This window comes from Saimiri boliviensis, chromosome 3 (assembly GCF_048565385.1).
Source record: "Saimiri boliviensis isolate mSaiBol1 chromosome 3, mSaiBol1.pri, whole genome shotgun sequence".
In the NCBI taxonomy this organism is placed as follows: Eukaryota; Metazoa; Chordata; class Mammalia; order Primates; family Cebidae; genus Saimiri; species Saimiri boliviensis.
In genome coordinates this window covers 12,583,458-12,599,175 of record NC_133451.1, presented here as the reverse complement: position 1 = coordinate 12,599,175, position 15,718 = coordinate 12,583,458, and the positions used below count along the sequence as shown (strand labels likewise).

Sequence of the window (15,718 nt, the reverse complement as noted above, 5' to 3'; positions counted from 1 at the left end):
AGTGGTTTGGGCTTTGTCTAGATTTATACATTTTAGGGAGACATGAGACTTCAATCAAATACATTTAAGACATATATTGGTTCAGTCCAGAAAAGTGGGGAAGGGAGGATCCGCTTCCAGTTATAGGTAGATTTAAAATATGTCTGATTTGTGTAGAAGACAGTGTGGCAATTCCTCAAGGATCTAGAACTAGAAATACCATTTGACCCAGCAATCCCATTACTGGGTATATACCCAAAGAATTATAAATCATTCTATTATAAAGACACATACACACGTATGTTTATTGCGACACTGTTCACAATAACAAAGACTTGGAACCAACCCAACTGCCCATCAATGATACACTAGATAAAGAAAATGTGGCACATACACACCATGGAATATTCTGCAGCCATAAAAAAGGATAAGTTCATTTCCTTTGCAGGGACATGGGTGAAGCTGGAAACCATCATTCTCAGCAGACTGACACAATAACAGAAAACCAAACGTCATATGTTCTCTCATAAGTGGGTGTTTAACAATAACACATGGGCACAGGGAGGGGAACATCACACACCAGGGTGTCAGGTGGTGGGGGGAGGTGCTAGGGGAGGGATAGCAGGGAGGTGGGGGGCTAGGGGCGGTATAGCATTAGGAAAAATACCTAATGTAGATGCTGGGGCGATGGATGCAGCAAACCACCATGGCACATATATACCTATGTAACAATCCTGCACATTCTGCACATGTACCCCAGAACTTAAAGTGTAATAATAATAATAAATAAATATGTCTGATTTGGCAATTGGTTGAAAGAGTTATTATCAATAGAAAGCAATGTCTGGGTTACAATAAGAAGTCATAGAGACCAAAGTTTTCTCATGCAGTTGAAGCCTCCAGGTAGCAGGCTTGAGAGAGAATAGAATGTAAATGTTTCTTATCAGACTTAATGTCTGTGTTGACGTTAAATTCTGGTCCTAAAGAGAGCAGGGTATAACAAGACATGTCTGAAACCCCTTCCCGTCATGGCCTGAATCAGTTTTTCAGGTTAACTTTGGAGTGCCCTGGTCAAGAAGGGGTCCATTCAGATGGCTGGGGAGCTCTAGAATTTTATTTTTGTTTATATTTTAATCTTGGATCTGCATGACCTCAAGAAAGGCTCTTACCAGCTTTGAGTGCCTGCTTTCTCATCTGTAAGATGGAGGTGATAATAAACAGTCTGCTTCACAGGGATTATTCTTGAGACAATGAAACACAATAGACCACCTGCAATGCACTTGGTACAAAGTAAGTGCTCAAAAAATGTCATCTCCCTTCCTCCTTTTCAAACCAAGTCAAAGCTCCAAAGTTTCTTCTTCCTTTCTTTAAGTAAGAGTCTAAGTATAAGAATGCTCTGAACTACTCTGCCCAAGGCATTTTTCCCTTAAATGTGACTCAGAACAGCTTGGAGAAAAATGAGGGAGATTAGAAGGAGGCCTTGTCCTGTAAAGGAAAGATTTCAAGCATTGGAAGCAAAGGATAAACAAGTATTTCTCTACAGAGAAAAAAGTTTGAGTGCAGAAGTTCTCTAGGATATGATAATTTCTGTTGGCACTTAAATGATGAATGAGCCTTAAAAGGGGAATACGCGGGCCAGGCGCGGTGGCTCAAGCCTGTAATGCCAGCACTTTGGGAGGCCGAGGCGGGCGGATCATGAGGCCAAGAGATCGAGACCATCCTGGTCAACATGGTGAAACCTCGTCTCTACTAAAAATACAAAAAATTAGCTGGGCATGGTGGCGCGTGCCTGTAATCCCAGCTACTCAGGAGGTTGAGGCAGGAGAATTGCCTGAACCCAGGAGGCGGAGGCTGCGGTGAGCCGAGATCGCGCCATTGCACTCCAGCCTGGTTAACAAGAGCAAAACTCCTTCTCAAAAAAAAAAAAAAAATGGGGAATACGCAATGTGATAACTGCTACCATTAATTAAGAGCTTGCTGTGTGCCAGGAATTCAAAGTCATAACCTCTCTTAATCCTCAGAACAATAAGATAAATGCTATTTTTAATCTCATTTATGCAAATGATGAAACAGAGGCTCGAAAACATGAAGCAGTTTCCCCATGTCAGAGCCAGGATTTGATCCCAAGTCAACTTGACTCTAATCCTCAGCTTCAATTGCTATGGTGGATACAATTGAGATTTAGCCTATGGAATCAGAAGTCTGTGGTCCTGCTACAGGCTTTACATTTAAATCCCTATGTTTTCCAAGTAATAATTCTTCCTTCCCCAAGGGAATCATTTCCCCATCTGTAAAACAAGAGAGCTAAGTTAGAACCAGGGTTTTCATAGGGGTAGCACCACACCCAAGAATATTTTGGAAATGAGTGGGGATAGTTGGTGCTATAATGAGAGGGCACTCAGTGGTATTTCACGGTTGAGGACCAAGATGAGTAAACGCCTTGTATATTCCACAAGATACCTGTGTAACTGAAACACTTGTGAACCTAGAACCTCGCTCCATTTTACATCTAAAAACAAAACATTCTTATACCATTTTAATATCCAATGAATTTTCCAGAGTCAATTGAAAGAAGATTGTACTTTATTATATGATAAATTTTACCAGGAGTTGGTCACTATCTGGTAAATCATAACACGAACAACAGTGCAACACATGATCATCATCCCTCTCTCTGCATTTGTACTGATCATGGATGTAGTCACAAATGTCTGTGTATCGCATGGGGTCTTTGAGTGTGGTATTCCCCAGTTATTTGTATACTGAAACACTCATTACCTTTTTATCAATTATTTTCTTTGTATTTTTCCTTTGTAGAAATATAAATATATTGTATAATTAAATATAAAAATAAAATATATGTGTAAACAGGTTGTATTATCTGTCAACTTCACTTCAATATATTTAAGGAGGCATTATAAGATATTTGCTTCAAAAGTGGAATTCTGGATGCAGGGAGAGAGGTTCTGACGTCTCTATTCACTGAAACAATAGCTATAATACAAAGCCAAGAATGAGGATGCCCAAGATACAGATATATTCATTTACTCAAGAAAGACTTATTAGCACTGACTTTGAGCCAGGTATGCTGTGGATTCTGAGGACACAGCAGAGAATAAGAGGACCTGAGTCTCTTAACTTTGTGAAAAGTTCCCTATGAAAAGCAAATGTTTATGTCTTAGTCTATTGCTGGTATTATAACAAAATACCATATATTTGTTAATTTATAACAACAGAAATTTATTGCTCACAGCTCTGGAAGCTGAGAGATCCAAGATAAAGCACCAACAGATTTGGTGTCTGGTGAGGGCCCCTTCCTTATAGATGGTACCTTCTATGTGTACTCACATGATGGAATGGGCGAAAGGACTCCCTCAAATCTCTTTACTAAAGACACTAATTCCATTTGTGATGGCTCCACCCTTATCTTATAACCTCACCACCTTATAAAGGCCCCACCTCCTAATACTATCAGACTGACAATTAAGTTTCAATATATGAATTCCAGTGGGACACCAACATTCAGACCATAGGAGCTCCTATCTAATAAAGTTAAATATTCACCTAAACTGTGGCTCAGCAATTTCACTCCTAGGTATGTACTAAAGAGAAATAAGGTCATGTGCTCACCCACATTACAAGCATGTTCACAGAAGCTTTTTTCATAATAACCAAAAACTGTACAACCCAAATGTCCCTCAAGAGGAGAATGGATAAATAAATTATGGTGTATTCATAAAACTGAGTACTACAAAGTAAGTTAATAAAAAAAAGAGTGAACTATGAACATGACAACATGGATGAATTTTAAAGACATTATGTTGAACAAAGAAACCAGACACAGAAGTGAAAATACTATATAACTCCACTTGTATGAAACTGAAGAACGGTCAAAATTAATTGATGGTGGTAAGTATCAGAATAGTAGTACACCTCCTGGAGACATTCTTGATAAGGAAGGTACCCAAGAGAAGCTTCTGGAAAGGTAAGAAAATTCTATGTCACGCTCTGAGTGACAGTTACACAAATATATACAACTAATTAAAATGTCATCAAGATAGGTCGGGCATAGTGGTTCACGCCTGTAATCCCAGCACTTTGTGAGGCCGAGGAGGCTAGATCACCTTTCAGGAGTTCAAGAACAGACTGGCCAACATAGTGAAACTCTGTCTCCACTAAAAATACAAAAAATTAGCTGAGTGTGGTGGTGCACGTCTGTGGTCTCAGTACTTGGGAGGTGGAGGCAGGAGAATCACTTGAACCCAGGAGGCAGAGGTTGTAGTGAGCAGAGATCATGCCATTTTACTGCAGCCTGGTAAACAAGAGGGAAACTCCGTCTCAAAAAAAAATAAAAAAAAAGGTCATCAAGCTAAACACTTAAGATTACTGCACTTGGACACACCTTAAAGTACCTACAAAAGTACATATATTTTACCTCAGCTTTTTTCTTTAAAGGACTCCATTTGAGTTTCTTGAGTTTCTTGACTCGCTGTGTCTTTAGGAGGTCGGGGGAGAACTGGAACAGAACTCAGGCTGTTCCAGCCATCTCCCCACTTATCTCAGATGCTACATTCCTAGCACATTCTATACTTATTCTTGAGAACTACAAGTGCAAAAGGAGTAAAAACTGGGTCAGTCCAAGGCCACTTGGAGCACTGTCCTGCAAAGAGTAATCCATTCCTCTCCATTTGAACACCCCAGTTTAAACAGTCACAAACAAAGGCTTCTGGAATCAGGTATCTGTGCCCAAATCTCAGATTCTTTTGGCCCATTCTTACTTTGTAAGATCTTGAGAAAGTGATTTACCTTATCTACCATTCCATTTTCCCTCATATAGCATGAGAATAATGGGAAGCAAATAGCTGTGCACTGGTTACCAACTTGTCTGGGTGCAGTGAGACAGAACACACTGATACACAAGTTACATGAAGCAGACTTACTATATAGGCAGCAAGGACAACAGAAGCCCGGGATTCATTGTAAGCTGCTCCCCAAGGCTCAGAAAAGATTCCTAGGGCTGATGATGCTTCATCTGCCTATGCTCTACTTGCACCACAGCTAAGGAACTAGAGAAAAAAGTTCAAGGATAGAAGTTCTCTAGGATACAATTTCTGTTGGCACTTAAATGAATGAGCTTTAAAGGGGGCAATAACAGTGTGATAATTTGCCATTAATTAATAGTTGTATTAATACAACCCACTCTGGGTTATATTCCCTATGGTCACAAGACATGCTGGGCTAAAGCACTGAAGGATACCCTGTTTCTTCAGGAGGTCAGGGGAGGACTGGAACAGAACTCAGGCTGTTCCAGCGATCTCCCCACTTATCTCAGATGCTACATTCCTAGCACATTCTACACTTATTCTTGATAACTACAAGTGGGAAAGGAGTAAAAACTGGGTCAGTCCAAGGCCACTTGGAGCACTGTCCTGCAAAGAGTAATTCATTCCTCTGCAGTTTGCTGAGTGCATTCAAGACATAACACATGTAAAAGTGTCTACCACTCTCTTTGTGTTCAATAGCTATTCATTTATTCTAGACAAATTTTACACTCCATTAGCTCTGACTTCCCAAAGCAGAGCTGTGCCAGGGGTGGCCCATTTGTGACATTTGTGTTCCTCTCTGCTCCTTCCTGAGCCTTGGAGGATACAGCTAATCTACTATGACATTCTTTCGTGCTTACCCTTAAAATCCATCTGAACACAGTACTCCCTGAGGCTGCACCACTTCATGAGAGCTGGCACATGAAAGAAAACATATTTGCCATCCTGACCTGTGTCATATTCATCTTTGCCTTGGCTGTAGTATCTAGTACAAGTACTTGTCAAGTCTGTGAGAAATGAAAAAAGAGCTGATATTTATTTCACATCTAAACACAACACACTCAGGAGATTGTTTTTTTATATGTTGCCTCTTAAATACACACACAAAAATCTGTGTTGGGGGTAGGGAAGCATAATTCTTGTTAAGAAATTTTTTTAGGTTGAGGGATCCAAGATGGCGATTAGGGGCAGATAAGGATTGCAGCTCCCAGTGAAAGAGCGGAGGGTGAGTAGATGCCGCATTTCCAGATGGCTTTTCATTGCTCACAGACCAGGATATTCCCAGGCAGAGGCGCCACAGGTCACCAGCACGGCTGTTTTGGCCAGTGTGGCTGTTTTGGCTGGTGTGGCAGTTTGGTCAGTGTTTTCCCCGGTGCCGCTGTTTTGCCAGCACCCCAGTGCTGCTGTTCTCCGTACAAAATACACAGGTCTAGGCGCTGTTTTAGCTGGCAATTGGAGCTCCTGGGAGACAGAGGCGCCCATTCATCTGATTAAAAAGGGGACTGAAACAGGGAGCCAGGCCAGGAGATTTGCGGGCAAAAAAGCGCCATGAATCTCGGTGCCGGTGCAGTGGGTCGCTGCATAGGAAATCACACAGATCCCAGTGCCTTTTCAAAAGGCGAATGGAACACTTGGGAGACAGTCAACCGTTCAACTGAAAAAAAAAAAAGGCTCTGAGGCAGGGCGCCAGGTGATCAGGCTTGGCTGGTCCCATCCCCCAACGCATTAAAAAAACAGCAATAGGAAAAGCTCTGGACTGAGAGTTTCACAGAAAGCACAGCTGAACCCGGGAAGGTCCAGCTCTGTGGGGGAGGGGCGTCTGTCATTACTGAGGCAGTCCACCACTACGGAGGTAGTCCACCATTGCTGAGGCAGCCCGCCATTGCCGGGGCAGCCCACCATTAGAGAGAGAGTCTGCCATTATACAGGTGGGCCACCATTGCCAAGGCAGTTCTAACTACACCTGTATAAACAGGACTGCAAGGAAGTTCACACAGCAGCTGGGCGGAGCCCAGAGCAGCTCAGTAAAGCCTTTGCAGGGAGACAGAGACTAGGCTGCCTCCTCGCTGTGCAGGGCAGCCCTGAAAAAAGCCAGCAGCACAACAGAAACTAATAAATAAAGCCCTAACTCCCTGGGACAGAGCACCTGGGGGAAAAAAAAGGGGGTGGATGTTTATGAGTTCTGCTGCACCAGACTTAAATGTACCTGCATAGCAGCTCTGAATGAACAACGGAGCCCACAGCTCAGCACTTGAGCTCCTATAAAGGACAGACTGTCTCCCCAAGCAGCTCCCTGACCCCCGTACACTCAAAGAGTCACCTCATAAAGGCGAGTTCAGACTGACATCAGGTGGGTATCCTTCTGGGACAAAGATAGCAGAAGAAGAAACTGGCAGCAACCCTTACTATTCTGCAGCCGCTGCAGGTGATCCCTAGGCAAGCAGGGCCTGGAGTGGACCTCAGCAGTCCTATAGCAGAGGGGCCAGACTGTTAGAAGGAAAACTAAGAAACAAAAAGAAATAACTTCATCATCAACAAACTGGAAGTCCACTGAGAGACCCAACCTGAAAGTCAGCAATTACAAAGACGACAGAGGGATAAATCCACAAAGATGGGAAGAAACCAGCGCAAAAAGGATGAAAACACCTGAAACCAGAACGCCTCTCCTCCTACAAGGGATCACAACTCCTCACCAGCAAGGGAAGAAGGCTGGATGAAGAATGAGTGTGATGAAGTGACAGAATCAGGCTTCAGAAGGTGGGTAATAAGAAACTCTGTGAGCTAAAAGAACATGTTCTAGCCCAATGCAAAGAAACTAAGAACGTTGAAAAAAGATTTGACAAAATGCTAACAAGAATAAACAACTTAAACAGGAATATAACTGAATTGATGTAGCTGAAAAACACAACACAAGAACTTGGCGAAGCATCCACAAGTTTCAATATCTGAATTGACCAAGCAGAAGAAAGGATATCAGAGGTTGAAGATCAACTCAATGAAATAAAATGAGAAGGCAAGATTAGAGACAAAAGGGTAAAAAGGAATGAACAAAGTTTCCAAGAAATAAGGGACTATCTGAAAAGACCTAATCTACATTTGATAGGTATAACTGAATGTGACGGACAGAATGAATCCGAGCTGAAAAATACTCTTCAGGATATTATCCAGGAAAACTTCCCTAACCTAGCAAGGCAGGCCAATATTAAAGTCCAGGAAACACAGAGAACACCATAAAGATATTCCTCAAGAAGAGCAAGCCCAAGGCACATAATTGTCAGATTCACCAGGGTTGAAATGAAGGAGAAAATGCTAAGGGCAGCCAGAGAAAAAGGCTGAATTACCCACAAAGGGAAGCCCATCAGACTCACAGCAGATCTCTCAGCAGAAACCCTACAAGCCAGAAGAGAGTGGGGGCCAATATTCAACATCCCTAAAGTAAAGAACTTTCAACCCAGAATTTCACATCCAGCCAAACTAAGCTTCATAAGTGAAAAAATAAAATAAAATCCTTTGCGAACAAGCAAGTACTCAGAGATTTCATCACCACCAGGCCTGCTTTACAAGAGCTCCTGAAAGAAGCACTAAACACAGAAAGGAACAACCAGTACCAGCCACTCCAAAAACATACCAAATGGTAAAGAGCATCAACACAATAAGAAAACTGCATCAACTAATGGGCAGAATAGCCAGCTAGCATCGAAATGTCAGGATCAAATTCACACGTAACAATAGTAATCTTAAATGTAAACGGGCTAAATGCCCAAATCAAAAGACACAGACTGGCAAATTGGATAAAAAGCCAAAACCCATCAGTGTGCTGTATCCAGGAAACCCATCTCACATGCAAGGATACACAAAGGCTCAAATTACGGATGGAGAAAGGTTTTCCAAGCAAATGGAGAGCAAAAAAAAAAAGCAGGAGTTGCAATTCTCGTCTCTGATAAAATAGACTTTAAACCAACAAAGATCAAAAGAGACAAAGAAAGATATTACATAATGGTAAAAGCATCAATGCAACAAGAAGAGCTAACAATCCTAAATATATATGTACCCAATACAGGAGTACCCAGATACATAAGGCAAGTTCTTAATGACTTGCAAAGAGACTTAGAATCCCAAACAATAAGAGTGGGAGACTTTAACACTCTATTGTCAGTATTAGACAGATCAACCAGACGAAAATTAACAAGGATATCCAGGACTCGAACTCAGACCTGGAACAAGCAAACCTAATAGACGTTTACAGAACTCTCTACCCCAAATCCACAGAATATGCATTTTTCTCAGCATCACATTGCACCTACTCTAAAATTGACCACATAATAGGAAGTAAATCACTCCTCAGCAAATGCAAAAGAATGGAAATCATAACAAACAGTCTCTCAGACCACAGTGCAATCGAATTAGAACTCAGAATTCAGAAACTAACTCAGAACCGCACAGCTTCATAGAAACTGAATGACTGGCTCTTGAATGTTGACTGGATGAACAATGAAATGAAGGCAGAAATAAAGATGTTCTTTGAAACCACCGAGAACGAAGACACAACATACCAGAATCTCTGGGACACATTTAAAGCCGTGTCTAGAGGAAAATATATAGCAATAAATGCCCACATGAGAAGCAAGGAAAGATCTAAAGTTGACATCCTATCATCAAAATTGAAAGAGCTAGAAGTGCAAGAGAAAACAAACTCAAAACCTAGCAAAAGATAAGAAATAACTAAGATCAGAGCAGAACTGAAGACGATAGAGACACAAAAAACCCTTCAAAAAATCAATAAAACCAGGAGCTGATATTTTGAAAAGATCAACAAAATAGACCACTAGCCAGATTAATAAAAAAGAAAAGAGGGAATAATCAAATAGATGCAATAAAAAACAATAAAGGGGATATCACCACAGATTCCACAGAATTACAAACCATCATCAGAGATTATTACAAACAACTCTATGCACATAAACTAGTAAATCTGGAAGAAATGGATCAATTCCTGGACACTTCAACCTCCCAAGCCTAAACCAGGAAGAAGTCAAAACCCTGAATAGATCATTAACAAGGTCTGAAGTTGAGGCAGCAATTAAGAGCCTACCACCCAAAAAAAGACCAGGTCCAGTTGAGTTCACAGCCGAATTCTACCAGACATACAAAGAGGAGCTGGTACCATTCCTTCAGAAACTATTCCAAACAATCCAAAAAGAGAAAATCCTTCCCAAATCATTTTATGAGACCAACATCATCCTGATACCAAAACCCAGCAGAGACTCAGACAGAAAAAAAAACTTCAGACCAATATCCATGATGAACATAAATGCAAAAATCTTCAATAAAATACTGGAAAACTGATTGCAACGGCACATTGAAAAGCTTATCCACCAAGATCAAGTAGGATTCATCCCGGGAATGCAAGGCTGGTTTAACATACACAAGTCTATAAACATAATTCACCACATAAACAGAAACAAAGATAAAAACCACATAATTATCTCAATTGATACAGAGAAGGCCTTCGACAAAATTCAACAGCCCTTCGTGCTAAAAACCCTCAATAAACTAGGTATGACGGACTGTATCTCAAAATAATAAAAGCTATTTATGGCAAACCAATAGCCAATATCATACTGAATGGGCAAAAACTAGAAGCATTCCCTTTGAAATCTGGCACTAGACAAGGATGCCCTCTCTCACCACTCAATACTATTCAATATAGTTCTGGAAGTTCTAGCCAGAGCAATCAGGCAAGAAAAAGAAATAAAGGATATTCAAACAGGAAAGGAGGAAGTCAAATTGTCTCTATTTGCAGACGACATGATTGTATATCTAGAAGACCCCATTGTCACAGTCCAAAATCTCCTGAAACTGATAAGCAACTTCAGCAAATTCTCAGAATACAAAATCAATGTGCAAAACTCACAAGCATTCCTATACACCAGTAATAGACTCAAAGAGAGCCAAATCAAGAAAAAACTGCCATTTACAACTGCTACAAAGAGAATAAAATACCTAGGAATACAACTAACAAAGAATGTAAAGGACCTCTTTAAGGAGAACTACAAACCACTGCTCAATGAAATAAGAGCAGACACAAACAGATGGAGAAACATTCCATGTTCAAGGTTAGGAAGAATCAATATTGTGAAAATAGCCGTACTGCCAAAGTAATTATTTACAGATTCAACGCTATCCCCATCAAGATACCAATGACCTTCTTCACAGAACTGGAGAAAACCACCTTAAACTTCATATAGAACCAAATGAGAGCCTACATAGCCAAGTCAATTCTAAGCAAGAAGAACAAAGTGGGAGGCATCACACTACCAGACTTCAAACTATACTACAAGGCTACAGTAATCAAAACAGCATGGTACTGGTACCAAAACAGAGATACAGACCAATGGAACAGAACAGAGACCTTGGAGGCAACACAACACATCTACAACCATCCAATCTTTGACAAACCTGACAAAAACAAGCAATGGGGAAAGGAGACCCTGTTTAACAAATGGTGTTGGGAAAACTGGCTAGCCATGTGCAGAAAGCAGAAACTGGAACCCTTTCCTGACACCTTACACTAAAATTAACTCCAGATGAATTAAAGACTTAAACATAAAACCTAACACCATAAAAACCCTGGAAGAAAAGCTAGGCAAAACCATTCCGGACACATGCATAGGCAAGGATTACATGACCAAAACATCAAAAGCATTGGCAACAAAAGCCAAAATAGACAAACAGGACCTAATCAAACTCCACAGCTTCTGCACAGCAAAAGAAACAGTCATTAGAGTGAATCGGCAAGCAACAGAATGGAAAACAATTTTTGTAGTCTACCCATCTGACAAAGGACTGATATCCAGAATCTACAAAGACTAAAACAGATTTACAAGAAAAAAACAAACAAGCCCATTCAAAAGTGGGAGAAGGATATGACCAGACACTTTATGAAAGAAGACATACATGAGGCCAACAAACACATGAAAAAATGCTCATCATCACTGGTCATTAGAGAAATGTAAATCAGAACTACACTGAGATACCATCTCACGCCAGTAGAATGGCAATCATTAAAAAATCTGAAGACAACAGATGCTGGAGAGGATGTGGAGAAATAGGAACACTTTTACACTGTTGGTGGGAGTATAAATTAGTTCAACCATTGTGGAAGATAGTGTGGCGATTCCTCAAGGACCTAGAAATAGAAATTCCATTAGACCCAGCAATCCCATTACTGGGTATATATCTAAAGGATTATAAGTCGTTCTATAGTAAGGACACATGCACACGAATGTTCATTGCAGCACTGTTCACAATAGCAAAGATCTGGAAGCAACCCAAATGGCCAACGATGATAGACTGGACAGGGAAAATGTGGCAAATACACACCATGGAATATTATGCAGCCATCAAAAACAATTAGTTCGTGTCCTTTATAGGGACATGGATGAACCTGGAAACCATCATTCTCAGCAAACTGACACAACAGCAGAAAATCAAACACTGCATGTTCTCACTCATAGTTAGGTGTTGAACAATGAGAAAACATAGGGGAGTATCACACACTGGGGTCTGTTGGGGGGAAACAGGGGAGGGACAGTGGTAGGTGGGGAGCTGGGGAAAGATAGCTTGTGGAGAAATGCCAGATATAGGTGATGGGGAGGAAGGTAGCAAATCACACTGCCATGTGTGTAACTATGCAACAATCTTGCATGTTCTTCAAATGTACCCCAAAATCTAAAATGCAATTAAAAAAAGAATTTTTTAAAAAAATCAAGCTTATTTAAGTAAGAAATGCCTGTCCACAGATGACAGGCAGCTAAGGCAAGTTCAAATCCACATTTGTTTGTCCCAGATGCCCAAGGTCTGTCCACCATGGCAGCCCATACTTCATCAACTATGGACACTCAGTGCAAGTCCATCATTAGAAAGTAGGTATGTTCTCTCTTCCTTGGTACTGCCTATGGAGATGGCAGCCGTCTCCTCCTCAGCATCATGTCTGCCCTCATACCCCTGTGAAACCCAAGGTCATCAAAAAAAGAACCAAAAAGTTCATCTAGCACCAGAGTCAGACTGATACGTCAAAATTAAGCATAACTGTCAGAAACCCAGAGGTATTGACAACAGGGTTCATAGAAGGTTCAAGGGCCAGATCTTGATGCCCAACATTGGTTATGGGAGCAACAAAAAAACAAACCACATGCTGCTCAGTGGCTTCCAAGGTTCCTGGCCCACGATGTCAAGGAGCTGGAAGTGCTGCTGCTGTGCAACAAATCTTACTGTGGGGAGATGGTTCCCAATGTTTCCTCCAAGAACTGCAAAGCCATCATGGAAAGAGCCACCCAGCTGGCTGTCGGAGTCACCAACCCCAATGCCAGGTTGTGCAGTGAAGAAAATGAGTAGACAGCTCATTTACATGTTTTGTATTTAAATAAAACTGTAAAAACGGGGGGAAAAAAGAAAAGAAAAGAAAGTAGATTTGCAATATCTACTGTCTTTCCTCGTCAATAAAATCATCTAGAATTCAGAATAAGAAAAATAGATGTGTTATCCTATTAGGAATGAATTAAAAAGAGGATAGAGGAAATTATTTCATGCCACAAAGTAAACAAAAATAAGTGAGGTCTGTGGTTAAAAAAGACCAAGACAGAATCAACAGCCTGCAAGACTAGCAATTCACTAGCTGCTAATTCTGCAGATTTGCTTCTTCAAACACAAGCACATTAGATATTCTGCTACTGGAGCCAAAAGCACCTTCTCTAATCCCAGTGAAGTGCAGATAGTTGCTCTCTGCCGAGCTTTCTTTTTCTTGCTTTCATTTTGGTTTGCTTCCTATGGGTTTCATGTACCTCATCAGAAACTGAATGAAGACGGGAAAACAGAGCTGCTCCCTGACCAAAGCAGAGCTCTCGTAGGGAGCGCCAAGGAGACATACTGAGCTCAGACCTCATTCATGTCAAGGCCACTGTTTTGAATCTGAATGTATACATTGGAATGCCCTCTCTGCTGAGGAGGACACGACCACAGGGAGGAAATGAGAGAAAAGATAGGTAGGAGGAATGCTAGAATGTCAGAGCCAGGAGGGCCTATGGAGGTTGCTTTGCCCATTTTCCCAAATATCAGTCATGTTGGCCGTATTCCTATACCAGCTGTACTATTATTTACTTATTCTCTTCCTTCAAGTAAAGTCACATTCAATTAAATGTAGCCTCATCTTAATCAATATCAATGAAATTACACATTTGATATCATAGTTGTATTTTTTCCTAATAAACTTTATAATAAATATGGTTAACTATGAAAACTTAAAATGTTCATCCAAGGCGGGTGTTGAACAATGAGAACACATGGACACAGAAGGGGAGCACTACACACTGGGGTCTGTTGGGGGGAAATGGGGGAGGGACGGGGGTGGGGAGGTGGTGAGAGATAGCATGGGGAGAAATGTCAGATATAGGTGAAGGGGAGAAGGGCAGCAAATCACACTGCCATGTGTGTACCTATTCAACAATCTTGCATGTTCTTCACATGTACCCCAAAACATAAAATGCAATTAAAAAAAATGTTCATCTATGTATCATATATGGGCTTGTATCTCCCTAGTGGGACCTGCACCACACATTGAGAAAGATTGATAGTTCATTGGATTCTAGGCTTGTTTTTTAGCCATGGAAATGTTCTGGGGTTTTCACGGACCGCAATCTGTCCAACAGGTAACTGCTCTGATGAAAGCTGGTCAGGGCAGCTTGGAAATCTGGCCTCTTAGCATCCACACTACTGCCCACCTTGCTCAAGATCTCAGAGGTCACTTGACTCAAGGCTCAATAAAAAGCATTTGGGGCCGGGCACAGTAGCTCATACCTGTAATCCCAGCACTTGGGAGGACAAGATGAGTGGATCACCTAAGGTCAGGCGTTTGAGACCAGCCAGGACAACATGCCAAAACCCCATCTCCTATTAAAAATAAAAAAATTAGCCAGGGCTGGTGGCAGGCACCTGTAATCCCAGCGACTCAGGAGGCTGAGGCAGGACAATCGCTTGAACCTGGGAGGCGGACGTGCAGTAAGCTGTGATTGTGTAACAGTAGTCCAGCCTGGGCAAAAGAGCAAGACTCTGTCTCAAAAAAAAAAAAAAAAAAAAAAAAAAAAAAAAAAAAAGCATTTGAAACTCTGTTCCAGTTCCAGTTCTTGTTTCACAGAAAAGTAAATTAAAGCATGAAGAAGAGAAATGATAACAAGGCATTGCACAGAAAGTTACTGCAGAAATAGATCTGGAAGCCAGAGCGCGTGATGCATATCTAGAGAATGTGGAACTACCATGTGCCCTGGAAAACCTTCAACATGGGCCAAAAGATGGCACAATGTCTTCCTTCACCTCTCTCCCTCCACATCTGCTGGTTTGGAAGAAATGCTTGAGCTGAGAGAAGAGGGAATCCGTGGCTAGATATTAAGGCAATGAGGTAGAATTTGGACAATTAATGCCTAGGGTGCTACTTGAGCTGAAAGTTGTTTGGACTGAGACTAGAAGACCAATGCATGGGAGCCTCAAAGTGACAGACACAACCCAAACACACCTGGGTCACTTGGGCACCTTCATTTCCCCAATTTTCTTCAACTGGCTGAAGCATCTAGAAATGTACTCAAATATCCAAATCCTACCTGAGAATCTTTGGAGAATAATTTGAAACAACTTCTATACCTTGACTCCTTCCTTACCTGCAGCTCTTCTCTCATCCCACCCGTCTAGCCATGCCCCTCTAGCATCGCTTTGTGGGGTCTTTCTGTCGAGTGGCACCCAGCATCTCCCTGCAGAGCAAATCTGCTATTGCAGCATCTTCAGGTCTCCTCCACATCCATCATGCTGATCCACACAATACAGGTGGTGTGGCCTACTCTGCTGATGAAGTCTTCCTCCTTCAAAGG

At 41.4% G+C, this 15,718-nt stretch overlaps 1 pseudogene; it reads right to left on the bottom strand.

Annotated features, from left to right (window-relative positions):
* Window positions 1-15,718, bottom strand: part of LOC141583975 (splicing factor C9orf78 pseudogene) — a 358,102-nt pseudogene that overhangs the window by 326,051 nt on the left and 16,333 nt on the right.